The 17,777-nt window shown below is 40.5% G+C and overlaps 1 protein-coding gene across 2 annotated transcripts in view; it reads right to left on the reverse strand.

Moving 5' to 3' along the window:
* The window catches only part of LOC101994812 (solute carrier organic anion transporter family member 1A5), a 95,127-nt gene that overhangs the window by 57,349 nt on the left and 20,001 nt on the right, over nt 1-17,777 (reverse strand). For both annotated transcript variants that reach the window (XM_013352811.2, XM_005364565.2), the window contains exon 2: nt 2,482-2,662. The gene's annotated coding sequence lies outside the window, so the exon portion shown is untranslated. The remainder of the gene's footprint in view (nt 1-2,481; nt 2,663-17,777) is intronic.

A 17,777-nucleotide genomic window follows, 5' to 3' on the forward strand; every position in this document is an offset into this window, starting at 1 on the left:
GGGAGAAATCTCATCATGGAAGCTACAGTGTGACACAGTGAGTCACACACTTTTACGTCATGCTTTTATCCATATATTTTTACATGCAGGCATTTATCAAAAAAAAATCATTGATCTGGTTTGAGGCCCTTGGTCTCTGACATATCAGTGACACTTAGGTCCTCATCGGGACTCTTCCCGGACATCCCGTTGCTGTCCTGTGTCCTGGAGATCCTGCAACCCTAAATCCAAAAGAATGACACCTCCCATTCCTGAACAGATAACATATGGGGTGGATGTTGGGGTGGTTCTGGGCCTGGGTATTTGTATGGCTGGTCAGCCTGCCAGCTCTGACCTCTCTTAGCCACCATCTGAAGAGATGAAAGAGATGAAGGGTGGGCTGAGGGTGGCTTCACTGCCACTCAGAACAGTGATCATTACGTTTTAATGAGATATTGGTCTGGCTCAAGGCCGCTGGCACACCACTATCACTGGACCCTCACTAAATCTTCTCTCAGATATCCTGCTGATACCCCAAGACATGCGGAAGCTGCAATTATTTTTCTGCAAGATCAGTCCCTTCACACACTTCACCATGTCATAGATGGGTAGATTTCAGGATAGACCAACTCAAGGCCCAGGATGTGGGACTGGGTGGTAGCTGAGCTGGTTGGTCCAGGTCACTGGGACCAATCACCTCACATGAGGTGTGGAGCCAGCTCTCCTATGCCTATGGTGAGGTGGGGGCTTCTCTCCCAAGTGTGGGAGTGGAATCGGAGAGGCAGCTTTCTCATGGGGGGATGGGACAAGCTCTCCTGCTGCAATGTCCAGCTAGGAGAATGGCAAGGTATCCCAGGGCCAGTAAAGGACAGGCTGACTCAGCAGGACACTTGGATTTCAACATGGATGATTCCTAAAAGTCCCTATGGTAAGACAGGCCATGAGCATCATCACAGAAACCAGCTGCAACAAGAACATGGACCTAGACATGCCCTTAACAGCTGCTCAGGCCTGGACATCACCAGGGCCCCAGTAGCAGCATAGACCACCCAGATCAATATGACACCAGCAGCAGCAAGGTTCTCATACACAACATGTTCTCGATTGACTATCCAGACTCCAGACAATCATATGATCTTTGGTGGTACCCTGAGCCACACACATCACAGACCCCAACTATGGTAGGACCTGGGGCCCAGACATGGTCCCCGGAAGCTTCCCAGACTCAGTTGTCACCAGAACCCAAGATAGCAGTGCAGGCAATTCTGATCAGCAAGGACACCACAGCAGAGTGGCCCTCAGACACAAACATGGCCCCAAGTGGCAGCTCAGACCTTCATCAGTATCAGGAGCCATGACATCAGATCAGACCCTGACTACAGAAAAACCACAGGGGTATAAGGTATCTTCTTACTCTGGGTTTCTATTGCTGTGATAAAATACAAGGATCAAAAGCAAATTAGAGGGGAAAGTGTTTCCTTCTGCTCACAGTTCTATATCACTGTTCATAACACAGGGAAGTCAGGGCAAGAACTCCCCATAGCAATCTGGATGCAGTAGCAGAGGCAGAAGCCATAAAGGAACATTGCTTCCTACTTTGCTCCTCATGGCCTATACTGCCTGCCTTTTTATACAACCCAGAACTGCCTGCCAGGCTGGTGGATCAAGAAAACACACCACAAGCTAGTCAAGCTCCTTGAGTCATTTTCTCAGTTAGTTGAGGTTCCCTGTCCCCGAATGACCCTAGCCTGTGTCAAGTTGATATGAAACCGTCGAGCACAGCTGTGGAGGTGGTTCAGCAGGTAACGTGTTTGATTCCTAAGCTTGAAGATCTTAGTTTGAATTCATAGCAATGAAGTAAAAGGCTGAACTTCTCTGGACCTTTCTGTAACCCCAAGTATGGGAGAACACAGACAGCAGGATCACTGCCGTGTGCCAAGTGAACAACGGACAGGTTCAGTGAAGAGACTAAAGTTTCATGATGTCTAGAGGAAGACATTCAGTATTGACTGGTGGCCTCCATGGTATGCACACCTGTTTATGTGCACCTGCACGCACACACATGCACACATACACATACACACACACACACAAACTTTATACACAAACACATACATTGCTCTGTCTCTGTCTGTCTCACTCGCTCTCTTTCTCTCTCTCTCTCACATACACACATACACACACACACACACACACACACACACACACACACACCACTTGAAAAGGAACAATTTAACCAGTACCCTGAATGTTATAAAAATTTTCTAGGAAGTGTTTTATTTTGACTGACCTTAAAAATGATGCCCTAGGAAAAGATTTGGTTTGTTTGATTTCTGTTGAACAAGCCAATGCAAATAACTATACTTAGTCTTTGGTGATATTAAAGATAGTCTCAGAATGTGTTAGATTCTGCCCTTAAACTAATGACAGTGTTGTTAAAAATAAAGCTTTTTGATTCTTTAGCAAAGCAAATTAGACCCTGGTGATACCCTTTGAACTCACTTGAAGAATGCTGCCTTTAAGAACATGAAGACATCCGCTGTGTTTGTTCACAACCTCCGCCTCACTGAGCCAACTAAAGCTGTTTGTCCAGGCTTCCTTCTTGAGGTCTTTGCACTCCCAGATTTCCCTGGTGTCTCAAAAAGAGAAACAGCTTTCTAGGCCACTGTTGATTCACAGAAACCTGGGGAGATACAGAATTTCAGTCAAGAAAGTAAAAACAACAAATAAGTCTACAATTGGGGACAAATCCAACACTTCCAGGTTTAAAAATAGAGGGTTTAGAAAAAGAACAGACTCGTAAACAAAGAACTATACATGGTTATGTATGACCTATACTATATGTTATGTATGGACAAAAATGTCCCTCCCTGTATAAGTTATATGTAGATATTAGTATTTATATTCAATGAAGAAAAATGACTTATTTTCCATTCAAAAGTACTAGTCTTGTCAATCTACTTAGTCTGTGTCTTAAACGTAGTTTTCATCACCACCAAAATATTTTAATTTCACATTTATTCGAGAAAACCTATTTAACCATACCTATATGATTTCTTAGCTGTATCCACAGCTCTAATTTATGAAAACCCTCTAAACAACATCCATTTAACAAGTAATCCAGAATAGCTCTAAGTTTATAAACATTTAAATTTAAAATGTTTGCCAAAGTTCCAAATATCAGTCACAACAGGGTAATTATGTATGACCATAGTTGTATATACAGCCCTGCAGTAAAATGAATACTACCGAACACCTAATATATGCCAGTTACAGCACGAAGCACCAAGGTGGAACAAAGAGTAAGAAAAGCTTTCTGTGTATAGAGAAGTGAAGTTCTATTAGACACCTCAGTCAACACCTAGATTCCTAGGAACCTATGCTTCTCCTGGAAAAGATAAATTTTCAGTAAATAAATATAAATAAATTAAGGTGCACTGGGATAGAATGGAACCATATATGCTGAGACCCAACATACTTATTAGGGAAATAGGAAAGAAAATTCATAGGATATGGATGAAAGTTATAGGGACTGTCTAGGCAGTTATGAACAGACATAGGAATGAAACCCCAGACTCGAAACTTCAAGACCACTTAACTTCCTGAGAGGAGCTGATAGTGATGGTGGAAAGAATGGCAGGAGGGATCGATTTCTAGTAGAGAGGAAACTCCCATGATTTAAATCTACACCAAATATAGATGAACATCCACCTCTCGGTTCTCCTCACCTGCCTCTCTTTTCCTCATCCACAGTACAATCTTTCATCAGTCTTCTTTCTTGTCTTCCTCCCTGTGCACCCCTGAGTCCGGGGTGACCTCCCTGTGCACCCCTGAGTCCGGGGTGATCTCCCCACCCACTCCTAAGAGGACTTACTTTTCTCCCATGTGAAAGCCGTATTCACTTTTCCTTAGTGGCTTAAAACATAACCATTCTCAATATCTACTCTTCTTTTTCTAGCCAAAAGAAGCCTGTGTTAACATCCAGAAGATCACTGGATGGCTCTTCCCATGAACACTAAGTAATGATCCGGATAGTTTTTATCACTGCCTTGAAGATTCCTTTCAAAATGCTTTTGCTCTGTCAGAGAAGTTTTACAAACAAGGGCCTTGACTGTACCAACATTTACTGTGGAAAACATTATATCCTTTCAGATGCATTTTAAACATGTCTATAGAGGAAAAGAGGCAAAGCAATATCTGTTTCATTGATTCAACAAAACCTATGTAACCCAACGCTGAATCATGTAACAGTTCCCTACTGAATACTTTGAAGCTAAATGAGAAATGTGCACAGAGTAAGTGGCAGTCACATGAACAGTGTGCGTTTGTTAGCACAGCATTGTTTAAACAGTGCTTCTGTTCCAAAGATCACACAGTGTCACAGACAAATACTTATCACTCATCAGTGCTCGTGAAAACCGAATGTTACACTTTTACTAAGCAGACAACACTGTCATGTCTCTGCTTCTTTAGCACCCAAATGAGGAGTGGGAACACACCACTCTGGTTCTCAAGCAAAAGAGCCCACAATCTGAACCACTTTGCATTGTTTGTATTATTGGAAAGATGTATGACAAAATGTCTGCTCTCTCAGGCATTTTAAGAATACAGTCAGAATTGCTAAGTTGGTGGGTGAGCATGCTACAAAGCCGATCTCTAAAACAGTAACTACCCTGTAGTACTGATACTCTATACATACTGAGAAGCAACCCTGGTCAGGGGAGACCCTTTGACTGATGGTCCTCAATGACATCTCAATCCCAGGGGAATACAACTCTGTAGAAGGTGAATAAACACACTCACTCATGCTCAGTATCCAAACAGTTTGTGATTATCAGTACATACATGCTGTTCATTCCACCTTACTCTGTACTATTGAATTAAAGAATCAAAGGTTTTGCTTTACTGTGGTCAAGCAAATAATACATACATGAGGAAGCCTTAGGAGACGATCTTCTCCCTGGTGAGGGAAGAAACGGTAACAGCAGCAAAAATCTAATGAAAAGCACCTTTTTCTGGAATCCTCAAATTGGCTCTAACTGCTAGAGACAGCCTATTAGGTGCTGCCCAGTTGAAATGCTTTCAACCGATACCAAGCCAAGAAAGGGCGTGGAGAATCAACAATGACTTCTTGTTTGGTTCCCAGCAAATCATTTCACTTTGGTCAGCTTTCTCCAGTCAGAAATCAAAGAAGAGAATACTAAATTCCACCTGTTAAGGCTGAACACTTTTATTTCCTACATTGAAGGTTCCTGGAAAGTGCGGCCCTAGAGAAAACTTAACCAGACATCAAGAACATTACCCATTCATGTGGTTTTACCATGGAAAAGAAGGCTGGAACACAGACAAACCCTTCACCCACAATCTAGCCAGTTTGTGACTTTGGATGTGTTCTAAGTCTAGACTGAGAGGCAAGCAGAATTAGAAATTCAAAACTTGAGTTCTGCCTTTAACGGAGCCACCTGTGACATCATTGTGTCATCAGTGGCATTTCCTGTACCATACAGACTTAGAGAATGAAGAGGTGGTTGCAGGAGATGCAGTTCCTACACTTGCGACTCTTGTTTTGACCTAGGTCTCAACATGAAGCTTTAAGCTCTCTAATGCACATACTGTTCAGCCCATACTTCCTAGCTAAAGCAAGAATCAGGCCAAGCCACAGCGGAGAGTGTACCTTCTTGATACCCAGTTGTTCAATGTTTGTTCCCCCTTTGCATCATTGCCAGCAAAATTGTCAGGTTGTCATACCTAGGTCTAGAACAGCTCGCACGCTGTCTCCTCTGGATGGCATCCCCCACCCTCTTTGTCTGCAAGTCTCCACTGATCTCCACTGCACCCAGAACTGCACCCAATGTAGACTGAAGCATTCTCTGCAGTTGCTGCAGTTCCTGAAGAGAACTTGCCTTACACTGCTCACTATCAATACTAGCTTTTCACTGAGAGCAGCGCAGTGGGAATTACAATTTCTTCAGGTTGTCTCAATTATTCCCTTCCTTTTATCTGCTTGGGCAGAGTTTGAGGGACAAAAATAGGTATCTCTATTTAATCTCATGGAAGGAAATAGTTGAACTCCTTTTTCTCATATATAAAAAAGTTTACCTTTTTCCATGTACCCCTCATATCTGGAAATACAACAAAATCCCAGGGTTTTCCCCCAATCCATTTATGTGTGCATTTTCTCATTCACATCCTAAAAAATGAAGAGACAACTGGAGAGTGTCAGTTGTGAAACACCATTGTGACTTTAATCCCAGATATGTTGACTTGTCTATATGGATTTTTAGCCTGTTTTTATTGAAGGACAGGAATATTTATGTCAATCATGCAAAACTGTTAGGAAGAATGAACTGTATAACTATCATCAGCACCCTCACAGGAGCTAGAGTTAAACAGTCACCCTGTCAATGGCAGTGAATATTATTCACTCACTCCACAAATATTTATTAAGGCTTTACTAAATTCCCAGCACAATTGTAGGTGTTAGGGTTCTGAAGATGAAGAAGATGAAGCTTGTGCTCACTCTCAAGAAGTCTCAGAAGCTATGGGAGAGACAGATCATTAACTGGCAATTGGTAGTTATTGCCATGATGCAGTCAATGACAGAGGGGAAAGAAATATTAATGAGAACCATTCTCATGTCTGTGTCACCTGGGTGCAGTTTAATAGTTTAGCTGCTTATTCTTTAAAATAAGCACAAGTTTGAAGATCTGTTTGTAAACTGTCTGCATGCTTTAGGACAGACCACACAGTTTCTCTAACCACAAATGAAAACAGCATCTATCGTTCTCAAAGTTGTGGATGCTGGAAAAATGCAGGCCCCTTTCCACCTTGACTGAAGGTCAGAGAGTTTGGAGACTAACAGGCTTAATTACACGTTCTGACTCAGGAGGTGGTTGCCTAGCTATTTTGAAGTTAAGGTAGCCTGGTGCCACCCTGACAGGTGGTCAGAATATACAGGTGTGCTTCTGCTCCTTTCTTTTGTAACTTTGAGGTCACCTAGGAAAGGGAGGTCTTCAGCATACTTGACCTAAATGACTTGGGGCACCTGCTACCTAGACAACAAAATGCTAATGATTGTGTGTCTCAGAGTTGACTGTGTGTGTTAACCTTTGGTTTCATGTTAATCAAGTCTTTTGTTAGCTTCTCCCCCAGTTTACATTGGGTATAAAAGCTGTGGAAAAATAAGTGCAGGGATTTCAGGGTTTCAGTAATCCCTGAAATACCCTTCCGATACTGTCTTATGTTTTCTGACTTATTATTTTTGTCTTCATATTCTTTACTTATATTTCTTTAATTCCAATGCCCCTACCCTGGTAAGTAGTTTTGTCAAGGCCAGTCCTCAATATATGGTGCCCAATGTGGGGCAAAAACCTATAACCCTGGATGAGAAAATAGAATTCATGACAGATACCAAAAGAATTTAATGCGGGAAAACAGTCACAAATGTACAAGAAGAGTTAGAAAGCAGGTTAAAGGCCATGTTGGAAGGGGAAAGAGCTGAGATACAGAGGCTAGAGTTCTCAGTGTCATAAAACCACCACTAGAAGCTAGGAAAGCCCTGGTATTTTCCCCTTCTCCATAAGCCCAATGTCACACAAATATTTTCCAATAGCACAACCTAACAGAGTCTTATGAACAGGGTTACTTAGTCTTCAGCCTCTGGGATACAGAATGGATAGAGCATGGGAGAGAATGAATGTGAAACCAGACGAACATTGACAAAGACAACCATAATCTTCACTGCAAAATTAAATATGTTTAATGCATATTATAAAATTGGCATGCAAACAACAGTCAACTAATGGTAGATGTTTGATGATGCACGATAGAATTATGTCCTCAGTGCTGTTCAGACTGGATCAGGAAACAGATCCTTGAATATATCAGCAGCTCTTACTTCCTATACTCACCTCTCTGAGTCACACTAAACACAAGGTTTACCATCAAGTCAACTGATTTTTCTTTATTGACTTGAATGTATGGAATCATTCCTTCTGCATCATTGAAAAAGAGCCACAGTACCAGTCTTCATAGAATACAGTGTGCCCACAAACAGAATACCACCTGTTTGGAGGCTTACTGCCAGGAAGTTCGCTTGCCAAAAGAAACAAGCCACCACATTCTGAAACACCCGCATATTTATTGTTCAACATGATATTTTGGACTCCATGTGTGATATGTGGTTTTTGGTTGAGTGACTAGCACATAAGAAAAGTTTAAATGAGCCTTTGTTCCTGAAAAACTGCTGCTACACTGTAAGACACAGCTCTGAACTCATTTAGATAACACATTATCCTGATAAGGCTGGGTATCATAAGAGATCATAGATAATAAATAATGAACATCCATCTGATGTACTTTTCACATATTTTAAGCATCACTCTGGAAACTTGTCACATCAGTGCATTCAACCCTCATCAAGCCTAGTCACATGGGTACTGTTGTCCAACTTTAAGGGTACAGGACTTAAAGTACAGAGAGGTCTAACAACTGTCTAAAGTCATATAGGTCACAAATGGTAAAGTCAATATTTACCCCTGGAGATTTTTGCCATCTGCAGCAATCTGTCCCTTCTCAAGTCCATGTGTCTGTGTGTAATATCTAAGTCAGAGTCTTCTGAATGGGTTTACAATAAAATTTGTTTTAATTCTCTTTTGGAAATTTCTATATTGTTTTCTATAAGTGTCATTGGAGATTATTTGCCAGTTAAAAATGGTGGAGGATCTAGAGAGCTACCACTTAAGAGCTCTTGATGCTTGATCAGAGGACTACACATTAGCCAGAGGATTGTGCATGGGACCCTAGCACATAAACATCTGGAACTCCAGCAAGGGACGCAGAAACTCTATTTCTGGCTTATATGACCAGTTAAACACAAGTTCACAGACACATAAATAAAATAAATATTAAAAAAAAATCATAAAGGGAGCACATGCCTATAATCCCAGCTTCAGCACTTCAGATGGAGAGCCAGGAGGATGTTATGAGTCTAAGGTGAGCCTGATGTTCATAGTGGACTCCATGCTAACCAAAATATACCAAGTGAGCCTGTATCAACAAGAAAAAAGTTGAAGACAGTTGTAAAATTGACTCTTTAATATTAACAAGAATATTATGCACTTCTGAGCCAGCCTGATTTTGAATCTTAGCTATTCTTGTTAATTATTATCTAAATATTTTATGTCACTCGGCACATCTGTTGTCTTCTTCCTCATTTATTCCCTTATTTATCTTTATATATATTTGCGTTTAACAAAATAGTCCAAGGCCATCCTGAATTTCTACCCAGAGACACTGAATAGCCAACAAATACATTGAGTCACTGCTCAGAATGCCCTACTGGCTGCATGTGTTGGCTATCAGAGCACTGTGATTCAGATTTCTATGTGGGAGATGGAAAACAAAATACTGGTTTGACCTTCACAAAGGAAACAGCATGTGGTTCCAATTAAACATCGGGGATAATCAGGGCCTGGTTTCATCATAGGCGTGTCTATGTGTAACTTACCATCAGCATCAGGCTTCGGATCATTAGACAACTTCCAGTGTTCAATTTGTAGCCATGTGCCTTTGTGTTTACACTTCTCATGGGCTATTAGATCAAGAGGAGCACCAAAGGTAAGACAGAACCTCCTGAGTTTAAGAAAAACGACTCTATAAATTATATTCTCCTGAACCTCAAACGTTATTTTTGATTCAAAATTTTATCTAGTACTGCATTATGTGATTTTATTGCTCAGAAATTGAATTTTTAAAAGAAACAAGTAAGGAAATTTGTATATGCCTAGGCATTTCATACTGTGGAAAATATCTGCAAACAAAGATACCAAAAAATTCTCTTATGTCCTAAATTTTAAAAAAATTAACACTGCAAACATTTATTAATTCCTTAAAAACATTCTAAGACTTCAGGTGTGAAACTTGAAAGATCGTGAGTGACTTTTTTCTGATTTTAATAACTTAACATATAGAATAAATAACAAGTTACAAGCATGCCATCTTTGAATTGATTTAACAGGTCATTTTCATGCACACAATGTTAATTAAAAGTGTGTATCATACATTAAATGACATCATATGTAAGAAAGAAGACATTTGCTTGTAGTAAATATTGCCAGATATCATAATAAGCTTCATACACTATCTATACATCATCCACTTTAGGTGGAACCATCAATTTAAATACAATCATTTTAGAAGTTAATGATAAATATAAGTAACACCTTTGGGGATCAATTTAGATAAAGAAGAAAGGGCAAAGGTCAAAGAGAACTAAAAGCTGCTGCTCCAGCAGCTTTGATAACTAACATACAGAATGAAGTTGGGATAAAAGTGAAAAGAAGAAATTCAGATTTTGATATAAAGAGTGTTCCACAGTCAGGTGGGTATGCCCACTGGGTGATGGGACACGAGTCACACAGTTGATTATCTGCATAGTAGAGGACCGTGCCACCCCAATGCAGAAAGATGGGCCACTGGATCAGAAGGAGGAGACTTTGTTGCCCTGCTGCATCTGAATTTGTAGCCCCTCTTTTTCATTTGTGGAGGCGGATCGAATTAATACAGGCCAATTGGTATAAGATGACACCCCCATTTGTTTTAAATTTTAATTATCATTGGTGTGGGTATGTGTATGTTTTCTGTACACAAATACAAACACAGGTGTACCATGGAATAGTTGTGGAGGGCACAGGACAAATTTTAAGAATCTGTCCTTTCTTTTCATTGCATGAGTTTTGGAGGCCAACGTGAGGTTCTCAAGTTTAGTGACAAGTGCCTTTACCCATGGAGTCACCTTACTATCTCCTGATGTTTTCATCCTTTGCATCCTTATCTCCCTGGCTCATGCAACTGCTTCCCTCATGCCTCCTTAAAACATCTGAAACACTAATTTTCCCTGGTCTGGCGATGATTTCGTTCTGCTCTGAGAACTAACCACATATAACCCTTATTATCTCCTACCCACAGCCATCATGACAAGGTCCCATAGATGGTATTTGGTGACCAGTAATTGGTCATCTCTATTGCCTAGAGTCTTATAAATATCTCCATAAAATTTTACTCTTTTGTTGTTAAGAAACTTCTCTTTTCTCAATTTCAACATCTTACAAACTTCAGACTACTTCAGGACTGACTTTGAAATATAAATGGGCAGCCCTTGATCAGGTACTATCTTCTATTCAAGACACTACTGCACACCACTGCATATCACTCGCTGCAGAAAACAGAAGTGCCTATTTCTTATTTCAGGGAAAGTTTATGGAGGTGAGATTCTACAGAGAATTAGGACCACCGTAGTACAACATGATGAATCTAATTCCAGTTGGTGTTGGAGGCTGAATTTCACATCATGGTCTAGTTACAAAAAAATACACCCAAGAGAGTGATTAAGAAAAGAATCAAGTAGGCTCTGACTGTTGGGAGTCTTGGCCATTTCTGTAGCCATAGGGAATGAAGGATTTGAGTTCAATTGTCTTTGGAATGGGTGAAGGATATTCTTTTTAATATTACTGAAGTTCTATGATCTCTCTGCAATAATCACACTCATAGGTTATGGAGTGTGTGAAAAGAGGAAAACATTTACTTAAAGAACCTAGCAGAATGGGGTATATTCCCTCAAGTTCTTTAAGGTCAGCTGTGTTCTTTTTGCTAGACTTCCACAATTACGTTGGACAAAGGATTTTCATTGTCGTAAAAAATTAATGAATCATTCTGCCCTGGATTCCCTCCAACCCCTGAAACACCATGAGTAGGACATTTAAATCTTTGCAATTCTCTTGACACTTTGGTCTTCAGATTCCTACCAGAATTATATATTTTATGTTCTGTTTAAAGAATTCTCGACCTTCTCTAGAAGAACCTCCAAACTCTTCCACCTTCATACAAACCAGTTCCAAAGGAGTGAGGTCACGTGCTCAGGTAAATCACAGCAATGACCCCATTCCATGAAGGAGATTTTCTTTGTAACTTTTACTTTAAGAAGGCACTTGTGTATATCAATGTGGGTAATACATGTTATTGTGCACATACATGGAAATTAGATGATGTATCTGGGAAGTCAGTTCTCTCCTTCAACCATATCTGGCTAGATTCTGTTCATGACTGAGAAACTGACTAACAGTAAACCAAAACTGATCTCTTTGGTGGAGGAAATCTCGTGATAGCACAGTGTTCAGGCTGTAGCACATCTATGCCTACTGCTCTCATTCAGATCTCCAGTGAGAAGGAAAAGAAACATGAAAATGTGAGGTTTGGTGCAGAAAGTGTGTGAGAAAGTATAGGGGAAGGGGAGGAGAGCACAGCAGGTGGCTGATTATGGGTTTAAAAGTTATATGCTTGGGTGTCACGTTGACAAGTAAACTTATGATGGTTAATACTGATGGTCACCTTGACGGGTATAGAATCGTGACAGAGCTGGAATAGTCTAAGAAATGGTGTGGGAAGTCCTTCTGTCTATGTTTTGCTTTTATTGGTTAACAAATGAAGCTGTTTCAGCCAGTGGCTTAGCAGAATATAGCCAGGATGGAAGAGCTATATAGAGAGAGAGTAGGCAGAGTCAGGGAGGAGCCATGTAGCCACCCTCAGGAGGAAGATGCCTTCTCCTGAGCCCACCAGAACCTTGCCAGTAAGCCACAGCCACATGATGATACATAGATTAATAGAAATGGGTTAATTTAAGATATAAGAGTTAGCCAAAAATACACTTAAGCTATTGGCCACACGGTATTGTAATTAATACAGATTTCTGTGTGGTTATTTTGGTTCTGGGCAGCTGGGAACAAACAAGCAGCCTCTGCCAACAAAGAAATAAATTTTTAGGCATGTCTGTGAATGACTAAGGTTAACTGCATAGGGAAAACCAACCCAAAATGCAGCACTGTTCAAAGGTCTAGGGTGCTAAATGGGGTAATTATAAGAGAGTGAGCTGACATTCATCTCTCTTTGCTTTCTGCATACGGATGCGATGTAACCAGTTATAACAGGGGCCTTCCGTGATGCCTTGCCTCAAACTAGAAACCATAGTAAGATTTTCCTTCCTTCAGTTGACCTTTTCATAAATTGAGTAGAAATTATTCAAGACATTAAAAAAGTTGCTATTTATCAGTAAAAATGTTAGATGAATATCGTGTATATTAGAACTCAATATAGTAATTATTAGTAGAAAATAATTAAACCATTTAACAGGAACCCATGTAAACATTAGAAATTAAATAACAAAAAATACAAAAAAGGTGCACATGGTAAAACAGAAAAAAGTCCTTGAACCTTATTTTTAGATGCACCTGTCTTATGTTTCTCTAATGAGGCCTTCTTAGCATTCCAGAAGCATCTCCTGCTGTGGTATTTGGAGCACGGTATCATCAATGTGATTTCCAAATCTTGGACTCAAATGTAGCTGCAATTTGGTATTTCATTCTGTATGAATAGCAAGTATCTATGTGTAACTCCATCAGGAATATCTTTATACTAAAACCTTTCTTCATCTTTAAATTTCTGTGTGTGTGGAGGTGTGAGAGTGTGTGTGCGTCTGCATGTGCCTATGTGAATATATGCTGTTTGTGCATAAGCACATGCATTCATGTGTGTGTGTTCATACATGTGTGTCCATGCTTGTGTGCAAGTATATATACACATGGGATCCAAGTGACCTAGAGAAAAATCAAAGTGACCAAGGCATAATGGTCTTCCCAGGTAGAATAAAAACATAACCCATGGTCATTTTAAAGACTGAAAACAAGTTAAACAGAAATGGGTGAGGAATCGGTCAATCCAGCTGATTTTTCTAGTCTGAGAATATGGATGAGGGATTTTGCGAAGAAGTTAATCAAGAGCATGAGAAATGGGCAGGGAGTATTCAGTGTGCATTAATGTGTATTTGCTCATACTAGCTTCTTATAACCTCTTGTAGCCCTGTGAGATCCACCATAATGGTGGTGGGAAAGACATAGTGTTGGGAGTTCAAGGCAGCTGGTCAATCACACCCTCAGTCAGAAACAGGATGAGGTAAAGATTGGCACTCAGCTCACTTCCTCCTATTATTCTGTTCAGGACTACAGCCAGTGGGCTGAAGCTGCCCCCATTCAAGGTGAGTCTTTGTTGAGCTAACAACTGTGGAGACTCACTTCTGTACAGCTACACTGGAGATCCTGCATGTCTGCAGATGAACAAACATGAATTATAATATAAACACCACAAGGAAATGACCTGACTTTCATAGCCTAAGCTACCCTCCACGCGTCGATGGTTTCTGGAAGCCTATAAGCAAGTTGCCTGGTAGCCTCCCAATAGGGTTATTTGTTGGAGTTGGCAGAGCCACAGAGATTTCAGTTATGCAACCCAGCTGAGGACATATTGTTATGAATAGAGAAATGAATCAACAAAGACCAAAGCATATGCCCAAAATAAGGGAAATAGGACCAGAACGAATGGCAGTGCTTCGCTAAGTGAGGAAGCTGAATGCAAAATCAAATAATAGAAAATTCCTCTGAAACATTTAAACCACCTGTTTCTGCAAACAATTTGTAGATAGCTTTAACTTGGAGACTGAATCAAATTAATATCAGTATACCCAACAGTTACAATACCATCTTCAGCTCACCAAGAACATTTTAAAGCAACTCCCTAGAGGATGTTATTTTAAGAGTTTAGTTTTTGTTTATTTTAATTGTGTGTATCTGGGTGTGTCTGTATGAGGGCAGGCACACGTGAGTAGAGAATCCCACAGAGGTACGAGGTGACAAATCTGTGACAAATCCGCTGGGGCTGGACTTACAGACAGTTGCTGCAAGCCTCCCAACGTAGGTGCGGGGAAGTGAACTGGAGTCCTCTGGGGAAACAGTAGGTGCTCCTAATCACTGAAGCCATCGCTCTAGCCACCCTGAAAGATGCTGCCATGTGATGTAGATGGATGTGTATTCCATATAACGTAGATAGACGTGGGTTAAATACAACCTGCAGCCTTCCTGAGCTCATCTAATCTCCGGTTCTCAACGCATTAGCTGTGTCACAGGAAGAGTCTTGATTCACACAACCAAAGAAAGAACAGAGATGCTAATTAGCTATGGTCACAGGCTTCATTTCCCCCAACTTTTTTTCAAAAGACGGTTAATTATGACTCATTGGTACTCGTTAATGTAATTAGATGAAGTTTTAGATTTATTTCTAACAAGGCCATGATTATGCTTTTGTGGAAAGGCATCTTTTTTTCAATTCTGTCTCTGCAATAGCTGAAAGGGTCTTAGACAATGCAGCAAATGGATGTAATTTTCTTACTCCAACTCCTTTTCTTCGTCATCCCATTGGACGTACCATCATGCAGTTACGGCTGTCCTTTCCTCTGGATGACCGTGTTTGTCTACCAGTCGCAATTTTAAATAAACCACCTCCAAAACACCACTTTTAGGTGACTCAGGTTTCCCATTCTTCTCTCAAAGGAGCACTGAGTACTTTCTAATTAAAAAATGTACTTTAGGATGCGAGGGCTGTGGACTCTGTCGTGCTGTTGCTCACCAGGGTTAATGCAACTGAACACCTGGCTAGGCAGGCATCCTTTCCACTCATTCAGGAAACCCTGCCTAAAAATGGTGCTACCCACAGTGATTTGGCCATACAGCATCAATTAATATAAAACAAGTCCGCACAAACATGCCCACAGGTCAACCCAACATAAACAATTTCTCATTGAGACTCTCCTCCAAGCTGATACTAGGTTGTTTCAAGTGGACAATCGAAGCTAACCTTGACACCAGCATAAACTGTGTAGGTAACTTACAGGATATTCTGGATATGTGGTAAGACCCTGTCACAAAACAACCAAAAGGAAAAAAGAAAGTAAAACAAAAGAAGAGTAAAAATAAAGAGCCATAATTTGGGTCAAACTTATTTCTTTGCCTCTGATAAAATTACTGCTGAACACTGAGAGTTGATACTTCCATAAATGAATTTATGCATTTTAAAATTTAGATGAATCTCATTCACCAAATGACTGGGGGACTAAAAAATTATATGTACTGCCTTTGAGGAGGTCTCATACATCAATAAGACTGAAAAAAGCATAATAACACAGTTTTATGTACCATCCCACAAACCCCTCGTGGATCTGAGCATCGCAAGGGCCTTGAGACACAGCGCCCTCCAGCTGACCCACTGCCACAGTCTTCCCTGCCAAGCTCTACTCTAGCTACCAGCAAGATCACCTAGTTAGCAAATGTAATACTTCTAATACTAACTAATGTAATACTTCCTCCAACTTTTTAATTTTGTGTGTATCTCCAAAGCAGATACATGCTTTAATAAGAGTCTTTTTGTTGTTTTCTTTTTTTAATTAATAGGACTGGTTCACCTCTGTTCACAATTTTAACACACTCAAAGACAAAAAGATAAGTCTAAAGGATCTTTGGAGATCTGTAATAAAATATTACAACTTTTCTCACAAATTAATATCACAGGCAATAGTTTTCTCAAGAGTAATAAAGCACCAGGTTAATCACACAGTCTCACTCCATACCAGACTCACAATGCATTCAACGCATTACATTTTAGCTTGTATATACAGGACGCTCTCCCTACTCAATATTCATATAAACCTAACGATACTGTTTAGACATGGAAAGTTCATAGGGGAGAGTTCTTCCCCACAGCTGCTCACGTTCTGGTCAGTAATGGGCTTTTCTATTGTACTACTGGGCTCTGCTGGTTTCCGTGTTTGGCTGACTTCAGCTGGAATGGCCACATCAGCAGCCCTTGTCTGCATTCTACCCTATGCTGAAATGACTTTAAAATGTTTTCCATCACCCCCACCCCCAATTACTACTGCTGAATGCTTCTAAACCAGCTAGACCTGAAGTTCCACCAAAGCAGAAATTTAATCCACTTTACCTCTAAGTCACCTCCCCATCCCTCATGTACTTCAGAATCTGGAACAAAAGAGATGCTGGAACAGAGTCGTGGAGTGCTGCCTAGTGTGCAAGGAGCCTGGGGTTCAATTCCAGAATAGGAGGGGTCAAGTTTATACATTTAAAATGTTGATCTTTTTCAACTTTTTGATAAAAAGTATAGCCCAAAACATATTAGAAAAAAATTTCACAGACCAAGAATAAAGAAAATATCCAAAGGGCTTTCATGAAGTGTGTTAAAAGTCACACTGAAAAATCAGGAATGCTTTCTTTCTACAAGGAAATCATTTTTTTTTTGCAGATATACCAGTAGTTAGGATGGTATAGCAGCCAAAGTGGTCATAGCTGACATGTAATGCCTATAAAAGTCTAAACAAAAATAATAGGCTACCTATCAAACATAAAGATTCATTTACAGCAGAGATTCATGGCTAACTGCCATGAATAGCATCTGCAATACTGTCACGTGGGAGATGAGGCAAGATTAGGAGTTCAAGGTTATCCTTGCCTACACATGGAATTCTGTACCAGACTGGCCAACATGGGGCTGTACATCAGAACAGAGTAAAACGGTTTAAATGGAATAAAGATATGATCAGAACAAGAAAAGGCCATGAGTTTTCCTGTGCCCTTTCTTTCACAAAGCAATAAAGAACAGAATCCATTTGAGGGAAGGTCAGGGGTTGAGGAGACAACTCGGTCAGTGAAGCGCCCGCCTCACGCCATGGCACACATTTAGAACCCATGTGGAACTGTGGGGCATGTTGGTGTGCTCACCTAAGCCCAGAGTGTGAGGAGGTGACAGAAGGGTTTTAGGGCACCTTTGTCCTAAATGTCTAGCAATTGCCAGGTCAATGACAGAGACTGTCTCAAAGGAGACAGTTCCGTCCTTCTAAGGATGAC

Source organism: Microtus ochrogaster (assembly GCF_000317375.1).
Source record: "Microtus ochrogaster isolate Prairie Vole_2 chromosome 14 unlocalized genomic scaffold, MicOch1.0 chr14_random_2, whole genome shotgun sequence".
NCBI classification, from domain to species: Eukaryota; Metazoa; Chordata; class Mammalia; order Rodentia; family Cricetidae; genus Microtus; species Microtus ochrogaster.